The sequence below is a fragment of the Talpa europaea genome, assembly GCF_964194135.1.
Source record: "Talpa europaea genome assembly, chromosome: 6".
Lineage (NCBI taxonomy): Eukaryota > Metazoa > Chordata > Mammalia > Eulipotyphla > Talpidae > Talpa > Talpa europaea.
This window is the reverse complement of record NC_140072.1, coordinates 130258152-130277351: the sequence shown is the minus strand read 5'-3', so window position 1 is coordinate 130277351 and position 19200 is coordinate 130258152. Positions and strand designations below refer to the sequence as shown.

The following is a 19200-nucleotide window of genomic DNA, read 5'->3' as shown; positions in this document are numbered from 1 at the left end:
TCATTGTAAGAGATGTTTACTCAAAGTCTCACCATCGCTGAGTTAAGCGCCCTCTTAAGTCAACAACTCCCAATGGCCTGCATTTTACCATGTATGCTCTATAGACACACAAGACTGATCATGTTCTAATACTTCGTAAATTAAGAAAAAGCTAGTAGAAATCACTCACATGGAAACCCACTGAACCCATCCCTTTATAAAATGCTGTAATTAGCCAAGAGTTGAAGACAATTAAGGTTCTTTCCAGCCTGACAAGGAATCAACACTTGGCGCATTAGCTTTATTTGATGTTATTTCTCCTTTTCCTTTCGTGCCAGAGGGGGCTTTGGGGAGGTGATTTGGTCATGAATGGGATTAGGGTCTTTATGAAAGGGCTCCCAGAGAGCACCCTTGTCCCTAGAGTCAGGTGAGGACACAGCAAGCAGCTGACAGTGCAGGAGACTGAAGTGGGCTCTCCCCAGACCTGGAATCTCCCAGCGCCTTGAGCCTGGGCTTCGCTATTGTTCACGCCATGGGGTCTATGGTATTTTTGTTAGAGCAGCCAGAATGGACTAAGATAAGGTATCTCTGAGTTAACGTGTTTGGAGAAAGCTAAACTAACAGAGATAACAAGTGATATGAAAAGAAAAAGAACAAAGGTCTTAAGGCACTCTGGTACTTAAAGATGATTCTAGGATGGTTACTCAGGGTCTGAAAATACCTGGTGCTTTTCACGCACTTCTTTACTATTGTTAGGTTCATTTGTCCTAAGAACTGTTGCTAATATTTTATAAAGCTCTCATTTCCACTTGAAACATTATTTTCAGTAAGTTTTGTGATTTTAGTATAAATCAGTGGTGTGTTTTTACACTTTCCCCTGAGTAGAATGCAGCTTTACTTTGTAAGAGACGTAAACAGCAAAACTGTACACTGGTGATAAACAAATGTCACTGAGGACAAGGGTGACAGTGCAGGAGACAGGGAAGTGGGTTCTCCCCAGACCCGGAATCGCCTGGCGCCTTGAGCTCATTTGCCAGAAGAGAAAACTCCCACCGAGTCGAGACTTGACTGAGGCAGAGTTTCTAGAGTTTTTATCCTTCAGCAAAACTGAGTAGCAGGCAGTGGAGGTCAGGGAAGTGCTCCCAGGTCCATCATGCTGTCGAGATGGTTCTCTCCACTCACCCTAGCGAGTAAGCAAACTCCATTCCCTACAGAGTCTCGCTTTTACTTTGGCACCTGATCAAAATGAGAAGCATCTGAACAAGAAGGCCTAGACTAGGCAGAGTGCCATTTAGCAATCTGAAACAGAAAAACAACTTAAAAATGAGTGGGGACTGCAACAACAAAGGTAAATGTAGAATTGGGATGTGATCACTTTGCAGAAATGGATATGGACCATTCCCATCTACACCAAAGGCCTTTCTATGAACTTCTCTCCCCAACGCCTAAGGCTGTCAGGCCTCAGATCCTGCTGAGTGCCCTCACGCTGACACAGTGCTCCCTCCAGATAACTGTGGGTGACCTTGGCCTCTGGGAGGACAAACAGCAGTGAGAACGAAGCTGCATTACAAACACGGCAGATCAGCTGTTCCCCACACAAGCCCTGGACCTGCTGTCCTCAGAAGCCAGGGGAGCAAAGTCAGGACCACCTCACGCCCCACTTTGCCTCACTTGCAAACCTATAGCTGTATTTCATTTTTCTTATGAGAGTATGTATCACAATGTACCTTAAAACAAGTCCTGTTTGGCAGAGAAGAAACAAACATTAATACAATTCAGTGAAATTTATTAGTTGAATTTAATTAAGTTAAAATGAATTTTAGTCTCTGTTGACAATACTTAATAATAAAAAGGAAAGTGATAAGACATGACTTTCTACGTTAATTAAATGATAAATATTTTAAGGTCTAGATTTAAAATTCAAGTGCAGCATTACATTATGTTTTATATGTAAAGGAATATTTCTTTGACTTTTAATTAAAAACTACAAATGTGGATTTTCAAAACTTGCAAAAGCGTCAAATCATTAACAGTTGTAAGGTATGTTGTTTGAATGAAGAATGTATATAAAATTTGCCAAAAGACTGACACACAAAGGGACCAAAGACATGGCAAGCACAGGAACCCACGGAAGAGCATCTAATAATTGTTAAGAAGCAGCAAAGCTTTGCATGACACAACAGAGGCACACAGGCGCAGACTGGCCCTGCTATTTGCCAAAGCAACAGGGTACAGGAAAACCAACCAGCCGGCCGGCCGGCCAGGACTTCAGCCCCAAATGCTCTAGTTCTGTGAATTCAGAAAATTAAACTCTTAGTTCCTCAGTTTCTAGAACAATACAACGTCTGTGGCACTCTTCTTAAGCTCTCAGGTCAAGATCTGGAACAGACATCACGGGTCACTCCCGTAACCAACACAGATCTCTGGCTGAGTGGCTGTTGAGAGCTTAGCACTGTTCCAAGAACAACACCTAACAGACTGGCCTTAACATGAAAGGAAACATCAGGAGTTGGGCCAGAGTGCAGGGGCACCTTGGCATACCTGCACCACGCAGAGGCATGCACAGCTCCCCGCGAGCGGCCAGGGCCAGGTGCTGACTCCCAGGCACAGGCAGTGGTGCCCCAAGGCCCCCAGCTCTTCTATTTCACCAACACTACTGATCACACACAAAAATGGAGGTGGTGGGGGGTTAACTGTATGAATACTGAGTAAAGGGGGACGCAGGTGCCGGGAGGAGCATTCAGGCAGGATGTGGGGGAGCTGGTGGAGTGTGTGAGGGGTCCAAAAAAGAGCAAATGGCCGGTGTGGCCCACCTAGGCCCTTAGTTAGAGGTGACAGCAGTGACTTTCACTGCAGGCTCTGTAGTAATAGTTTCGTGAATTGCTTTCATCTTCCTTCCTACCCCCCCCTTTAATCAACATTAGTTGGGAATGAAGTTGAACATGCAAAATTCCAAAAATACTCAGTGTATGTATTATTGTTAATTCATCACGTATGAATGTGTTAACTGGTCCACCAGCAGGACACCATTCTGACCGTATCTCAAACAGCAGCTGGCTTCACCATCTCTTCCTCATCAGGGTTATGCAGTGGCTGCTGCAGCTCAAATACTATTTATTTTTGTTTAGGGTCCGTGGAAAACACTTGCTGTATTAACATGAATTTTCGTATGGTTTATAGTGTTCATGAACATATTACACAAAGTGTTAATAAAACACTAGATAATACATTAAATAGGACAAGTGTTTGTTGAATGCTGCAGTCAGTGCTTAATGCAATGAGATACACCAGCTTGAGCATCGCTGCACTGTAGACAGCGGATGGGCTTCTAGTGAGGCGGCTTTGCAAACCCCAATGGCACAGAAACATCTGTGCTTATCACTGGACTTTGTTGTTTTCTCCTTTTTGTGGTAACTTTCCTGGTAAGTGTGTATGTATGTACGTGTGCATGAGTGTTTTATTCTGGTTGTGTCTAAACTTGGCAGATCGTCAAAATATCTTGATAATGAAAAGGATACTGATTCGCAGGCACTATTCCAGACCTTCTGAATCTCAATTTGTGGGATCCTATTAAAAACATAGAATACATCTGCCGCCAGAAAGTCTGAAGACTCAGAGTGAGGTCCAGCAGGATTCAGGAGTTGTTGGCTTTATCTACTGCTTTGTTTGGGAAAATGAATAACTTTGTGAGCCCAAACAGCCCTGCAGGAGTACAGTTCATGGTCTTATATGAGGGCAAGCCCAGAATCTATTCCTTCTTCCTTCCATTTATCCACCAGTGAGAAGCTGTAGGCGCATGCCACCACTGACAGTTTCTTTAACTTCCTTTTGAGGGTTGTGTATGTAGAATATTCAAAGAAGGTCATATCTGACATGAATTTTATTCTTCTTAGTCACTTTTTCACAAGTGGGCTGAAATACAATTCTCCTTGAATTCAGAAGTGAGAATCAGAAAGGCTTTTCTAGGTCCCCTTGTTTAACTTTGCACCCATTTTTAAGAATCTCATCAATCAAGAGTTCAAGGCAAAATGTCAAAGCACTTGTTGCTTCAATCACTTCCCGACAACCTTACCAAACACTTACATTTGAACACCTTTGGTGATGTGGAACGCTTTGCACAGGCAAGCCCCTTGGTCTCTTCTGTCAGTTTTGTTAAATGTTAGTGTTAAAAAGTTTATCCTTATCTGATAAGCTGTGATCTGTAACACCTTGTTCCTTATTCTTATAGATTCCTAGTTCTTTTACCCTTTACAATACAGAAATCTTTTCCCCAAGATGAAAACAGATTTCTTCCCCTTCTCCTGGCACAAATTAAGTAATATATAATGATTTTTCAAAATCCCTGGCAATATTTAAATAGGTTAAGAGGAAAATGAAAAATACTTTTAATTTCACATCTATGAGAATAATTGCTATTCCTATTTTGGTATATCCTTTCAGGCTACTTTCCTACACATAGCTATATAAACATAGATATAAATTTTTATAGATTGTACCATTAATATTTAGTAGTAACTTTCACTCAGCATCATGTAGGTTTCCATTTCAATAAATATGTATATTTACACTTATAAATATAGCTTATATTCTATATATAGCTTATATTCTATATTATATATAGCTTATATATTATATATATTATATAATATATATAATATATAATATACATATTATATATAGCTTATATTCTATTTTATAGAATTGATACTAACTATACCATAATTTAATTACTCCTTCCCCATGAGAACATAAGGGTTCCCACCCTTCTTTTTCTTTACTAACACAGACAGCAGCCTGATGTACACCTAGACATGTAATTTGTCTCAAAGGAAAACTGTGTGTGTGTGTGTATGTATTGGCGGGGTGGGGGGGTGTATCCTTTGAACCAGAAAAATCTTTCTAGGTTAGCTTATCAGTGACACACACACACCTGTTTCAATGCATATACAGAAATTTATACTACAGCCAATAATGTTATTTAGTGCACCTGTTTCCCCACCCTTGGGACTGATGCTTTTAATTCTCAATAAAATACTATGGCCGTTCTGAAGTGAGAGGATTGTTTTTGGCTAATAGTTGAAGGCTCCTACCACAGCTTGCTATCATGAAACATCAATACTTCTTGAAAGGGTGGAAAACATAAGTTAAATAGGGCTACCCTCTTCCTCTAATCACATTTGTTTTGGAGTAAATATTTCATCTTAAAAGGGCATTTCTGGTAATTTAGCTGGATTAATGAGAGGAAACCACAGTCCTGTACTCTGACTTTCTCTTGCTTTCAGAATGCACACTGAAGATGAGACAGAAATTTGTAAATGCAATGTAAAGTTTAAGTACAGAGAGTAATGATACCAAAAAGATATTCAAAGCTATCAGAAATATACCCTACCAATGTAAAAGAAAATATCCTGCTTTTATGAACATTAAGAATTCACACTGTATCAGAACAGATTCCTAACAGAGGGACCCACTGATAATTGACAATGTATCCAGGGCATTTTGAATACATTAAAAAGCCACTTGAGAGAGAAAACATTTGTAAAGAACACATCTGATAAAGGACCGTTAACCAAAATATGCAAAGAATCTTTAACAAATAACCCAAATGAAACAATGGAAAACCTTAACAGATCTCACGAAAGAGAACAAACAGATGGCAAGTATACGAAAAGGTGCTCCATGTCACATGTCATCGAAGAATGCCAATTAAAATATCATTACACATCTACCAGAATGGCCAAAATCCAGAACACTGACACCAAGTACCGCAAAGATGTGGGACACCAGGAACTCTTATTCACTGCTGGAGGGAGTGTGAAATGGTACTGAGGTTGAAGAATTTTACACAGCAGCACCCCCGCCCCCATCTGTTATCCAGCAAGTCTGGCCTTGGACAAATATCTGCACATTCCAGAGCAAGGTGACCCAACCCTACTAGTTCAGTCCCTTTATCTCACTGGCCCTCTGGCTGCCTTCACTGGGAAACTTCTCTTGCTTCCCCAACAGGATTGTTATGGCCCAATGGTCTTGCTAAACAAAAACTGGCCAGAATCCACTTAGGACCCCATCTGGGATCCCCTTCTCTCGCAAGCTGAGCATATATATAGAGCTCAGCAGCCTCAAGATTCAAGATGTGATTCTCTTTTGAATCTGCCTGTACCCATTCTTGCATGTGTTCTCTCACCAGGAACAGTTTCACTGCTAACTCACCTACTCGGACTCCTGCGCGAATTCTTTCCTTCACCAAAGTCAAGAACCCGAGGCCCCATCAGTATGACCAGTTTGGGAGACAGTTTTGTGTTTCTCACAAAACAACACAGTCTCTTACCACATAGTTTGGCATTTGGCCCAAGGAGCTGAAAACCGATGTCCATACAAAAGTGCACAATGCTGTTTATAGCAGCTTTTTTCATAATTGCTAAAATTTGGAAGTAAGCAATATGTCCTTCAGGAGGTGAATGGCTAAATAAACTGTGGTCCATCCAGACAATGGAATATAATGCAGCATAAAAAAGAAATGAACTATAAGATCACAAAAAGATATGAAGGGATCATAAATGCTGATTATTAAGTGAAAGAAATAAATATGAGAAGGCTACATACTGTATGACTTCAACTATAGAACATTCTGGGAAAGGCAACACTGTGGAGATACTTGAAAGATCTGTGGATGCCACAGGTTGGGAAAGGGAGGAAGAATGAATAGAGAAATACAGAGGGCTTTCAGGCCAGTGAGAATGCTCTTCATGGTACCCAAGTAACGGATACATGTTACTATGCATTTGTTTCCAAACCCACAGAATGCACAACCCCAAGACTGAACTCTAAGGTAAACTATGGCCATTGGGCATTAAGATGTCAGTGCAGATTCATCAATTAGAACAAATGTCCCACTTTGGTGGGAGACATGAATATTGATGGGGTCAGGAGGTAGACAGGAGATCTCTGTACCTTCCTCTTAATTTTGTTGTGAATCTAAAACGACTCCAAGGAAATAAAGTTTTCAAAAAACAAGTCATTAGAGGATTCCTTGTGTAGTCAATTGGCATTAAGTCCACAAAAACCTTTACCTCCCACTGACTGAAAATAAAAACTCAGAGCAAAATATCAAAAGCAACCACTAAAGGACTGTGAAGAGTAACGAAAGGTTCACACACTGGAAACGAGAACAAGATGAGGTGTTTCCTGTTTTCTCCCTTTTCTCTTGTGGCTATGAGCTGAGGGCAGGACAGTGGCATGTATACAGCTAAGAGAAGGTGTCTTTCCCTGAAACCATAAAATATATAGAAGGAAATATAGGCGAAACACTACGTGATTTGCACATCAAAGACATCTTTACAGACACATCACCCAAAGCAGTGATAGTGAAGGCAAAGATAAACAGCTGGGACTATATCAAATTAAAGAGCTTTTGCACAGCAAAAGAGACAATAACAAAAACAAAGAGAAACCCCACCAACTGGGAGAACATTTTTGCACCCAACACTAATGATAAAGGACTGATCACAAAAATCTGCAAAGAGCTGATGAGACTCAGCAACAACAAAGAAAATAATCCAGTCAAAAATTGGGCAGAAGAGCTTAAAAGAAACTTCTCTGAAGAGGAAATGCAAATGGCCAACAGGCATATGAAAAAATGTTCAACATCACTTGTCATCAGGGAAATGCAAATCAAAACTACCATGAGATACCATCTTACACCAGTGAGAATGGCACATATTAAAAAAACTAGCAACAACAAATGTTGGCGAGGGTGTGGAGAAAAAGGAACTCTTCTGCACTGTTGGTGGGAGTGCAAACTGGTCCAACCACTGTGGAAAGCTGTGTGGAGATTTCTGGACCTACTAAACATAGAGCTTCCATATGACCCAGCAATTCCACTCCTAGGTATTTACCCAAAGGACACAGAAACATCAATTCCAAAGAACACCTGCACCCCTATGTTTATAGCAGCACTGTTTACAATAGCTAAGCTTTGGAAACAACCCAAATGCCCAAAAATAGATGACTGGATCAAGAAGATGTGGTACATATATACCATGGAATATTACTCAGCATTCAAAAAAGATAAACACATGCAATTTGCTGCAACATGGATGGCGCTGGAAGGGATCATGCTCAGCGAAATAAGCCAAAAAGAAAAAGAAAAATACCGGATGGTCTCACTCATAGCAGGAATCTAGAAAACTTAAATAATGGACCAGGAAAATGAATAACTATAAGAAAGTGAAAATCAAAATCAACAAAAAACTATGAACCAGAGACACTTTTAGGGGGGCGGGGGCGGGAGGGGAGGGATTGGGGTCAGAATGGGGGGCTGCAATTGTATGGGGAATATAACAATATAATTTATAAAAAAAAAAAAAAAAAAAAAAAAAAAAGAGAAGGTGTCTTTCTAGCCAGAAGATCAGAGCAAAGGAGTTCCCTACAAGCTGAAGTATATATAGGTGGGAAATCCTCCTTTTTTCTCTTCTTTTCTTCCTTCATAGTTCATGGAGAGTGGGCTCCTAGCAGATCTGGTGGTGGCAGTGTCAACAGATAAAACTTGATTAGGAATCTTCTGGCTTAGAGGAATTCTAGGCTCCTTTAAGGCCCAAAGAGGATGGATAAACCCCAGGGTTTCTTCCCTTCCTTTTTTTCTCTGCTGGCTTTTCTGGGGAGATGATCCCAATTGTGAGATCTGTGTCATACAGCAGTAGACTACAAACCAACTTTATCTAATACCTCCAAAGAGCAGAATACACAGTCTTCTCAAATGGATCTGGGACATTCCCTAAGATAGACAATTTGGGTTATAAATAAAAATGATAATAAATGTAAAAGAAATGAAATGATACAAAATATGTCCTCAGATCATTATGGCATAAAACTAGAAATCAGTAATAAATATCAGCAAAAATCTCAAAATATACAGGAACTGAACCATCTAAATAATCCTCAGGCTACTAACACATTGCTAACTAATCCATGGGTAAAAGAAGACATCACAAAAAAAGTTAGAAAATGCTTATCAAAAATTGTGGGATACAGTTAAAGCAGTAGACACAGAGAAAATACAGCATTAAATGTTTCTATTTGAAAGAAGAAAGGTCTCCAATCGATGATCTGGTTTTAGACTTAGAAGAGTCAGTGAAACCAAAAATCAAGTTGTCTAAAAAGGTCAGTAAGTTGCTAAACCTCTAGGCAGAAGGATCAAGGAAGATGATGACACAAATTAACAATTTCAGTATCACAGTATTACCTTGAAACCAAAGACAGTATAAAACCAAAAAAAAAAAAAAAAAAAAACCAAAAAAAAAAAAAGTCCTCAAGAACATAGATGCAAAGCCTTTATTAAAATTTTAGCAAATACAATCCAGCAAAATATAAAGCAGTATTAACAGGCTAAAGAAGAATACTCACATGATCTTATCAATCAATATAGAAAAGGCATTTAAAAAAGCATAACGCCAACTTAAAATAAAAATGCCCAGAAATAGAAATAGAAGGAAAACTACTCAACTTGATAAAGAACACTAACAAAATCCCACAGCTACCATATTTAATGGTGAGAGACTATGTATTCTTCCCTGAAGACCAAGAACAAGGCAAGAATGTCCACTCTCATCAGTCTTATTCAATATAATACTGAAAGTTCTAGTCAAGGTAATAAGCAGTAATGCATGGAAAAAGAAAAATAAAGGCAGAGAGGCCACAAGGGAAGAAATAAAACTGTCCTATTTGCAGGTGACTTGAATATATATTTAGCACATATCCCAAAGAAATCTCCAAATCAATGAAACAAAATTCTCCTAGAACTATTAATAAGTTCAGCAGCTCACAGGCCACCAGACAAACAAAATAAACCAGATTTTTATATATTAGCAATGGACAGGTGCACAATAAAATTAAAAACATATCATTTACAATTGCTCCAAAAAATGAAATACAAAGGAGTAAATCTAACAAACCTTGTATAAAACTTGTATGCTGAAAACTACACAATGATTTCTGAAATCAAAGATCTAAACAAGTGAAGGGACATACTATGTTCATAAGCTGGAAGACTCAGCATAATATAGAAGTCAATTTTCTCCAAATTGAAATGAAAGTTTAACACAATTCCCATCAAAATCCAGTAAGATTTGTTTATGGTACAGACATCCCTAAAGTTTAGATGGAAGGCAATTTTTAAAAAGAATAAAGTGGGAAGAATGAATCTACTCAATTTCCACACTTACTACAAAGCTAGGTAATCAAGACTGTGTGATACTGGCTGAAGGATAAACATATATTAATGAACCAGAATAGAGTATTCAGAGACAGATTCATGCAAATTTAGTCAACTGATTTCTGACAAAGTTGCAAAAGTATTCCAATGGAGGAAGCATAACCTTTTCAACAAAAATCTGGAGCAATTAGGCATGCTTAAACTAAATAAATCTCACACCTTATTTAAAAAATTAACTTAAAATAAATCATGATTTAAACATAAAATGCAAAACTTTAACTCTTAGAGAAAACATATAGGAGAAAATCTTCTTGAACTATGCTAGACAGAGTTCTTATTAAACTTGATACTAAAAGCATGATGCATGAAATAAAAATTGATAAATTGGACTTGATCAAGGTTAAAAGCTTTTGCTCTGTCGAAGACCTTGTCAAGAGGATGAGAGGCCAAGGTATAGAAGGGGAGAAATGATTTTCAATCCACAAATTCAACTAAAAGATAGTAACTAAAAATATATAAAGAATCCTCAAAACTCAACAGCAAAATCCAACAGTCTAATTAGCAAAATGGCAAAAGTCATGAAGAGAGATTTCATTAAAGAGGACAGTGGTGGCAAGTCAGCACATGAAAAGTTCAGTATTGTCAGCTCTTAGGGAACTATAAACAAAAACTACGAGTTGTCACTATACAGCAATCAGAATGTCTAAAATAAAATAACAGTACCACCACCAAATGCTGTGAGGATGCAGAGAAACTACATCACTTAGATCCTGGTGGTGGAAATTCAGATGGAACCGTCACTATAGAAGAGTCCAGAAGTTCTTTAAAAAATTAAATACACAATTATCATGTTGAGAAATTCCAACCTTGGGTAGTTTATCCCCGAGAAATGAAGACGTATGCTCACACAAAGACCTATATACAGATATTTAGGACACTTTTATCCATGATGGTCAGAACTAGGAAACCACCAAGATGTCCTCTGACAAGGGAAAGGTTAAATAAACTGCGCTGATCCATGCCAGGAGGCGTACTCAGCAAAAAAAGGGATAAACAATTGAGACATGGAACACCTTGGATGAATCTCCAGGGAATTAAGTTGAGAAGAACCAATCTCAAAAGGTTACATCTTTTATGATTTCACCTACATAAAACTTTCTAGAAACTGGAGAATTATAGAAAAAGAAAACATACGGGGCCTCCCCGGTGGCGCAGCGGTTGAGCGCTGGGTTGCGAAGCTGCCCGCGGCCTCTGCGGCGCCGGTTCGATCCCCGGCTGCTCCCCGGCCACCGGAGGAGGGTCCCGCATGGCGCGCAGACCTCTCCTGCCACCCGCTGCTCCCCTCAGCAGTGGACTTCGGTCCTTCCGCCTGCTCTGCTCCCCGCTCTGGCTCTGGTGAATTCTCTCACCCTCCCGCGCTTCTGACTGTACCCAGTGCATGTATAACCAAACAAACAAACAAATAAATAAATAAAACATGCCTCTATTTAAAAAACAAACAAACAAACAAACAAAAAAAACATACTGATGGTTGACAGGGGCGGAAGTAGAACGTAGATATTGGGGGCTAAGTAGCTAGGGCCATAAAAGGGCAACAAGAGGGATTGTGTAGTGATGGGAATGTTCTGTATCTTGACCATCAATGTCAATATAATTTTTTAAAAATTTATTTATTTATGCATACAAGAGCTGGGGCACAGGCCAGAGATGCAGGGGGTGAGAGGATCTACCAGAGACAGAGTAGGAACAGAACAGGCAGATCGATGGAAATACACTGCTGAGGGAAGCAGCTGGTGAGACAGGGGAGATCTGCCTTGCCACGTGGCATTCTCCCTGGCCGGCCGGGGATCGAACTTGTGATGCAGTGGCTGCGGACAGCTTCACAGTTTGGTGCCTAACCCCTTGCACCACCAGGGAGGCCTTCCATGTCAATATTCTGTTGTGATACTCAACTACCGTTTTGCAAGATGTAGTTACCACTGAGGAAAACTGGGAAAAAGATACATGGAATAGATTATTTCTTACAATGCACGTGAATCTACAATAATCTAGAAAGTTTTTAGGAACTTAAAAATTATGAACAGAAGATATCTGTCCTGAAAGATTTTTCTATTGATGTAGTAGTAAGAACTAAAAGTATTAATTTCCAAATCATAAAACACATAAACTTAAAAAAAGGAAAACCCTAAACGAAAACACCCAAATCTCCATATCTAGCTTTCTAGACAATTCAGGTTATCAGAACAAGGGAATCAGTGTTTCTCTCCAGTAATAAACAGCCCAAGGGAAGAGAGTACATTAATTACACATGACAGGTTGTAACTGACTGGTTCAACTGACATTAGACTGGTGAAGTCTATTAAAAAGGGTTTTTCATTTGAACCAGGAGAAGTAACAGGTGACAGATGGAAAAGGCAAAACAAAAAAATGCACAATGAGGGAAGGGGCTGGAAACCATCATTACTGGCAGAGATTATGGGGCCTAGCAGCGGCCAAAGTGGAGTAATGAACTATAGATACTTTGACAGGATTCAAACCAAAACAAAGTAAAGCTAGAGCTACAAAAAACTACAGAGGGGGCAAGGGAGAAGGGGTGATAACCGAGTCTTCATAGCTGCTAGGCGTGTCCAGGGTTGGGATGAGTGGCTGTAAGGACAGACCTGGCAGGGCCTGATTACAAGGGATGGGCAGAGCAAGAATTGTTGGATGTGTGAAATTCTGTCCCATTATTTTCATTCCCATTACAAAAAGCCTTTCATTTACAAAGTAACTCAGATCTGGGCTATCAAGCCTAATTGATTCCACTTCCAATTTCTCACCCCTTTAAGCTATTTGCATAATAATGATCTTAAAAAATATTGCTTTTACAGTCTTCTCCTCATCCCCTCATATGTGGTAGCATATGGTCACTGCCTAAAATCAAGATGGCGAGCACTAGAAGGAAAACTGGATTTGCAACTAGAGGACAGAGAAGTAAGTGCCAGATATTTCCTTGAAAAGGTCATGTGACCCTATGACCTATTCACAGGGTCATAGGGCCTCAGCTTCCTGAAAGAAATATTAATGTCAGTTAAGTATTATTAAGGAAGATGAGGGTGATGGCTTTACTAATAACAACTAGCATCTGGTAAGTGCCTACTGAACGACTGTGGTCACCGTAAAGTACTACAGAAATGCTCACTATCCTTTTCTAAGTTCTCTCAGGCCATCTGCTTGTGAGTCATTTCTAGAATCTTACCTGCCCCGATATGGCTGTAAAAATGTACAAAATTGCGTTACCTAGTATTGCATCTCCCATCTCCAGATTTCATTCCTTGGGCAGGGATGAGCAAATCCAACCGCCCAAGTCTTAAGACAGTTACTCCTTAAAGAAAAGACTTAAGAACACGACAGAAACTATTCTGACAGCAGAGGCTGATGACTGGCCCTCTTCCCCAAATAGAAGCATGCTTCTCTACTTACTCCAAATGCTGTAAGTTAAGTCACCAATATACCCGTGGCTCTCAAGCCCTGTTAAGACAACATGGGTTAGTGAAAAAGAAAACAGAACAGAACAAAGCTGTACACAATTAGGAGTTCTGAGATAAAGTCTCATTTGTCCACGAACCCCTGAAGTTATATCTGGGACCCCAGGACAGTGAGGGCAAGGAATGTTTTCTATTTCTCTCCAGTGCTGTAATCAAATCTAGACACTTAGACGCAAACAAAACAGAATGAGCTAATGAAGTGATGATCTTCTAACACAACAGTTTTCTCACGGAGCCCATAGTGTTTTGAGCAGGGATAATGTCGCAGGCACCAGGCAAACATGCATGGTCACCAGAATCGGTATCTAGAATGCTTTATTTTTTATTCATTATCATGTCTTGCCCTAGATGTTGAAATGCAGAAGGTGATAACATGGTATAAGAGATCTCAAAGATTTGGGAGGAAAGTGGTTACAATGCAGAATGAAATGACCTGAAGGGGTTTTTCTTCATAAATTCAACAATTTACTGGGTGTACCCGTGTTGCTGGGTGCTAGAAATCAGAATTGAAGCAGCAGATTACCACTGTATACATGGAAAAAGCTTCTTTTGTTAACATAACTGAGATGGTGCAAGCTGACTACTTCCCTAAGGAAGACACACAGTGGGCAGGGTGAAGGGGAAGAGGCAGGGCAGACTATTATTATAAGCAGTTGCTAAGGTTGTACATATATATTTAGATTTTCTGCTGAAACTAAACTTTCATATGTTATAATAAAATGTGACTCCACGTGCAGTTAGTCACCTGTGGGCAGGAACAGTGAAATGACATGGGGCAGATGAGCTGGGAGGATAGATGGCAGGTGCTGCCCCTCACCACTTCTGAAAAGAGTAAATGAAGATGCAGTCACTCGCCCAACACAAACCTTCATTAAGGTGTTTCTTTTTCTTTCTTTCTTTCTTTTTTAAAAAGATTTATTTACTTTATTTATGCATACAAGAGCCAGGGCACAGGCCAGATGTGCTGGAGGGTGAGATGATTCACTAGAGACAGAGCGGGGAACAGAACAGGCAGACGACCGAAATACACTGCTGAGGGGAGCAGCGGGTGAGACAGGAGAGGTCTGCCGCACCATGTGGGTTATTTCCCCAGCCAGCCGGGATCAAACCTGTGCTGCAGAGGCTGTGGACAGCCTCACAATGCTGTGCTCAACCACCTGCGCCACCAGGGAGGCCCAGTAAGGGTGTTTCTTAAAGCCCTTTACAGAGAAATTCTAAGGATTAATAGTACTCTTTTATCAAAATAATGTCTAACACTTTCAACATGCTTCTCTAAAAATTGTTTTTGTACCACATAAAGAGAGTCTCCCCAAATTGAATGGCTTAATAACCACCTTACTGTATTTCTTGATGATGTGGACCAGGAATGTGGGCAGAACTCAGCTGCGAGAGCCTTGTGCTCCACATGGTACTACTGACTGGGCTCACTCAGAGGCCTTCAGCAATCTCAGGCCTTTGCCTGTGTTCTCCAGCGGGGCAGCTGAGTTCCCTACAGAGCAGCTCAGGAATCCATGAGCAAAAGGTGCTCATTTTTCTGAGCTATTAGGCCAGAGGCCTAACAGTGGCTTAGTAGTGCTTGTGCCATATTCATATTGGTCAGAGTAGTCACAAGCCAGCCCACATCCAAGGGTAGGTGAGATAGATACTACTTTTTGATGGAAGATGTGTGAGTGACGATCTGAGGTCATCTTTAATCCAGCATGCTCAATTAAAAAAAAAAAAAGTCACCTTTTGTTTTCCTTTATTTTAAAAAATATATTGAGAGAATGCTGGTTTATATGGTTGTTTATATTTTGGGAGACCTTTGTGCTCACCCTTCTCCCTCCTGCTGAGGCCTCAGTTCTACAGGCAGTTCTCAAGGGCTGGTTTTTAGGTTTGGCTTTATCTGAACCTTTAAGATGTCACCTATTAAGATAAAATTTCTAGTTCCAGAGGACTGACTGAAATGAACAAATGTAGCATGAAAGGATGTTGGCTGGGTCAAAGACAGACACTGTTTACCTAGACTAGATAACACAAAAATAAACCTAACAGTGGATTTCAACTATTATGGCTCTATAATGGGGGAATTTAAGAGTCTAGCGTGACCATGTGGTTGACTGCCCAAGCACACCGAGTTCTGAGGTGGCGAGGGGCACCATAAGTGAACATGCCAGGTCAACAGCCCTGACCTTGAACTGCCTCAGGTAGAGACACACAGTCACCTTTGGACAATAGGGAATCTGTCAAAGCAGAGGTACTTACACACACACAAAATACATGGAATGCATAAAAGCCCAACAGTCGGGCCTACAAAGCTTCAGGCCTTTTTTAACGTGACATGCTGAGAAGAACAACAGAACAGATCTCCTCTCCCCAAACAGTCCCTTCTTCCGTCAAGATGCAAGTTAGCTGTTTCAATAAAACTAATGATGTGCTCAGGGTGGCCTGGGGAATCAACATTTTCTGTCATCCAGAGTAGCCTTTTAAGAGGTACCTGCCTTGGGGAGGCATCCTACTGCAATTAAAGCACTGACTTGTAGGGTGGACCGTAACCAGGCAGCTCCTGGCTGTGTATCCATGACTCACAGCACTGTCTCTTCTCAGCCCACACCCGGCAGGCGGGTGCTGCCAGCACAGGGCTCCAGGCAACAGCTGCTTCTACGCTCCCTGGCTAAAGGTAACAGCACCTACACTGGCTGCTGGCCGCTGGTGAGCAAGGACAGTTTGTGCAAACCTGACTGCTTCTTACCGCCAGACACTGAAAAATAGTCTATCTCATTGGTCTTACACATAAACTGAATTAAGCTTTAGAAAAATTATTTTCTCAGCCCCTGCTCTTCAAAAATAAAGAAAACTTATCTTCATTTCTAGTTGGCTTTTATGAAATGTGCCAGCGCACATGTTTAACTACTTGTCTTACAATGAGCTGCTTATCCACTCCTTCACAATACCTACGCTGCTGATGGCTGAAGTTTGTTGGGGGTGTTGGTTCACAAAGCAGAAACAGGAAACAGTCTGTGTCGATGAGAGCCAAAGTGGCTCACGTGGGCGAGGGGAATTGTATTTTGGATCGTACGTACGGTTCTGCATATGCTGTCAACGGGAATTTCAGTTTTGCTAAATCCAAGAACAAAAAATACGAAGATAAAGCTTAATCTTTATTTCTTAATCTAATTAGACTATGCATGATATCAAACCTGTTTCTGAAAGTAGTCTCCCAAATATCTCCCCTGGGCACCAGCTAATCTATTTTCTCTCAGTTTTCCACAGGCCAGTTTACTTTTCTGATGCTTTCTAAAATAAACAATACTGCTTAAACCTCTGTACAATCAAATGCAAAGAGAAAATAAGATTTCATTTCCAGGGAAGATCCAATGTACTAAATACAATAAAGTAAATACATATGGTTGACATTAGTCTTATAGGCAAATTTTTGACCTATAATATTTCAGCATGCATGAAAATTTCCCTAGAGAAGATGGCCTAGTAGAAGCAATTTTTTAATAGAAATATAACTTGAAACTTAGAAATTTAAATTGTATTTAGAAAGGTATTGCTGTCTCTCTATAATTCACTCAACACTGTCAAATATATTCACTTATAGTACATTTTGGCATAGCAGAAGGATGGAGACAGTATCTTGTATTTATTTTGCATAATGCTCACAGCAATGCTATTTAAATGAAGTGGTTTAAATCAGAGAATCTGAACGACAGTGATGACTTTTATAGGAAGACTGATAGAACTTCTGGAATCAAGTTTATTAAAAGGTTCTGTCAACACATACACACACCGAAGACTATTAAAATAATCTTCACTGCATACAGTTTTGCATTTGTGAAGTGGTCTATTTGGCATCATCTATTTTTAAAAAGTAAAATGTTATTTAACAGATAATATATGCCTGAACACTTTTTATGAAGTATTTTTACACTTAAAATATATGCATTAAAAGCATCACAATTGTTTCTAAGTCACAAAAACATACTTATGCTGGCAGATTTGGGGGGAAGGTTTTAGGGGAAGGCAAAGGCGCAAAGAACTCAGGTGAGTATCTAAGTTCTTTGACCTACCGCCCTCGAGCTCCAGACAGAGCGGAGCAAGCAAGGGGAGCATGGACATGTGACACCAGATCATGATGTGACCCTTCTAGATATGGTAAGGCAATCGGGCTAATTCTGAAGCAGTCATGAGGGAATATACCCTACCATCTTATAAAGTCAAACAAATGCTTGTGTTTCTTTCCAATTTCAGAGATTTTGGGTGAAGCTTCATTATTGCTATTTAAGAGTTATGTAAAGAAACACTTTGCATTCATCACCTCAGTATTTTATGAAACCCATATTACAGATGGGATTGAGATGTAGAGCATGTTCACTTGCACAGTTATAGAAGTACTAGCCCTCAGCTTTAACCAGATTAATGCTGACTTCATAGATGACAAGTTTAGTTTGGCATGTACAAGAAAATAAAATATTGCATTAGAGCACTTGTAATATACATAATATTTTTGTTCAATGGGTAAATGTATTTAGAATGCAAAGCAAAATCCTCCATTTAGACAGAGACGAATATTCTTAAAATTTCATTTACGGAAAACTACAAAAACACCTCGTGAAGAAGAAAATAAAAATAATGTACTGAATTAGTAATACAATATAGGCTTTCCACACTTGAATTCTTCATTTTTAAAAGGTAGCTCCTAGGAAAGCATGAGACACAACACTCCTAAATGCTTCTCTTGTGTCATATTACTAATTTTAAGACATCTATTATTATTTTGGTCATCTTTATTTATTTTTACTGTTTTAAAGGGCCAGCTGACTCAGTATTATCCCAGACAGATGCAGCAAACCTCTAATAAAGATCCATTTTCCAAGCCTTCTCAGCAACCTGTTGTAATGGGTAGTTGTTGTAACTAATGGATCATGTATTCTAGTCTGAACTCGACTACAACAGCCCTTTCTCAGTTCTGTCTTCACAAAGCAAGACAAAGCTCCCGCCTTACCAGAATGGGCAAATTACACATGAAATATGTTCTCATGTGTTTAATATGGATAACAGCAACTTGTGCTTCCTCAAGGGCACACTTTATGTGTCCTTTTGTTAAGTGACTGAATGTTATCTAGCTCTCTAACAGCGGCAGCATTTACTAATTCATGTTAAAATATTTCATTTTTGTAGCATTTATATAGAATCTTTGGAAACTGGAAAATCAGGAAGATAAAATTGTTTCAAACTACTCAAAGTTCCATTTGGTTTCCTTTGAGTAAAATGTGCTAGGATAGCAGTTTTCAAGTTGTATGTTATGTCAACTTAGTGAATCAAGAGGAACAGATAATAAAATAAAATTTAAAACAATAGAAAATATGTGAACTCCAGCAACATAGCAAGTGTATATATTGTTTCATGAAACTCTGCTTTCACTTCTAAGTACTTGCACACTGTATCACAACACAGAATGAATTTCTTACTGAAGGCCATGGTTAAGAAAATGAGAAA

General features: G+C 39.6%; 1 protein-coding gene across 1 annotated transcript in view; it reads right to left on the bottom strand.

Annotated features, from left to right (window-relative positions):
- Positions 1-19200, bottom strand: part of RAP2A (RAP2A, member of RAS oncogene family) — a gene marked incomplete at both ends in the record, with an annotated part of 29225 nt that overhangs the window by 667 nt on the left and 9358 nt on the right. The gene's annotated exons all lie outside the window — the stretch shown is intronic.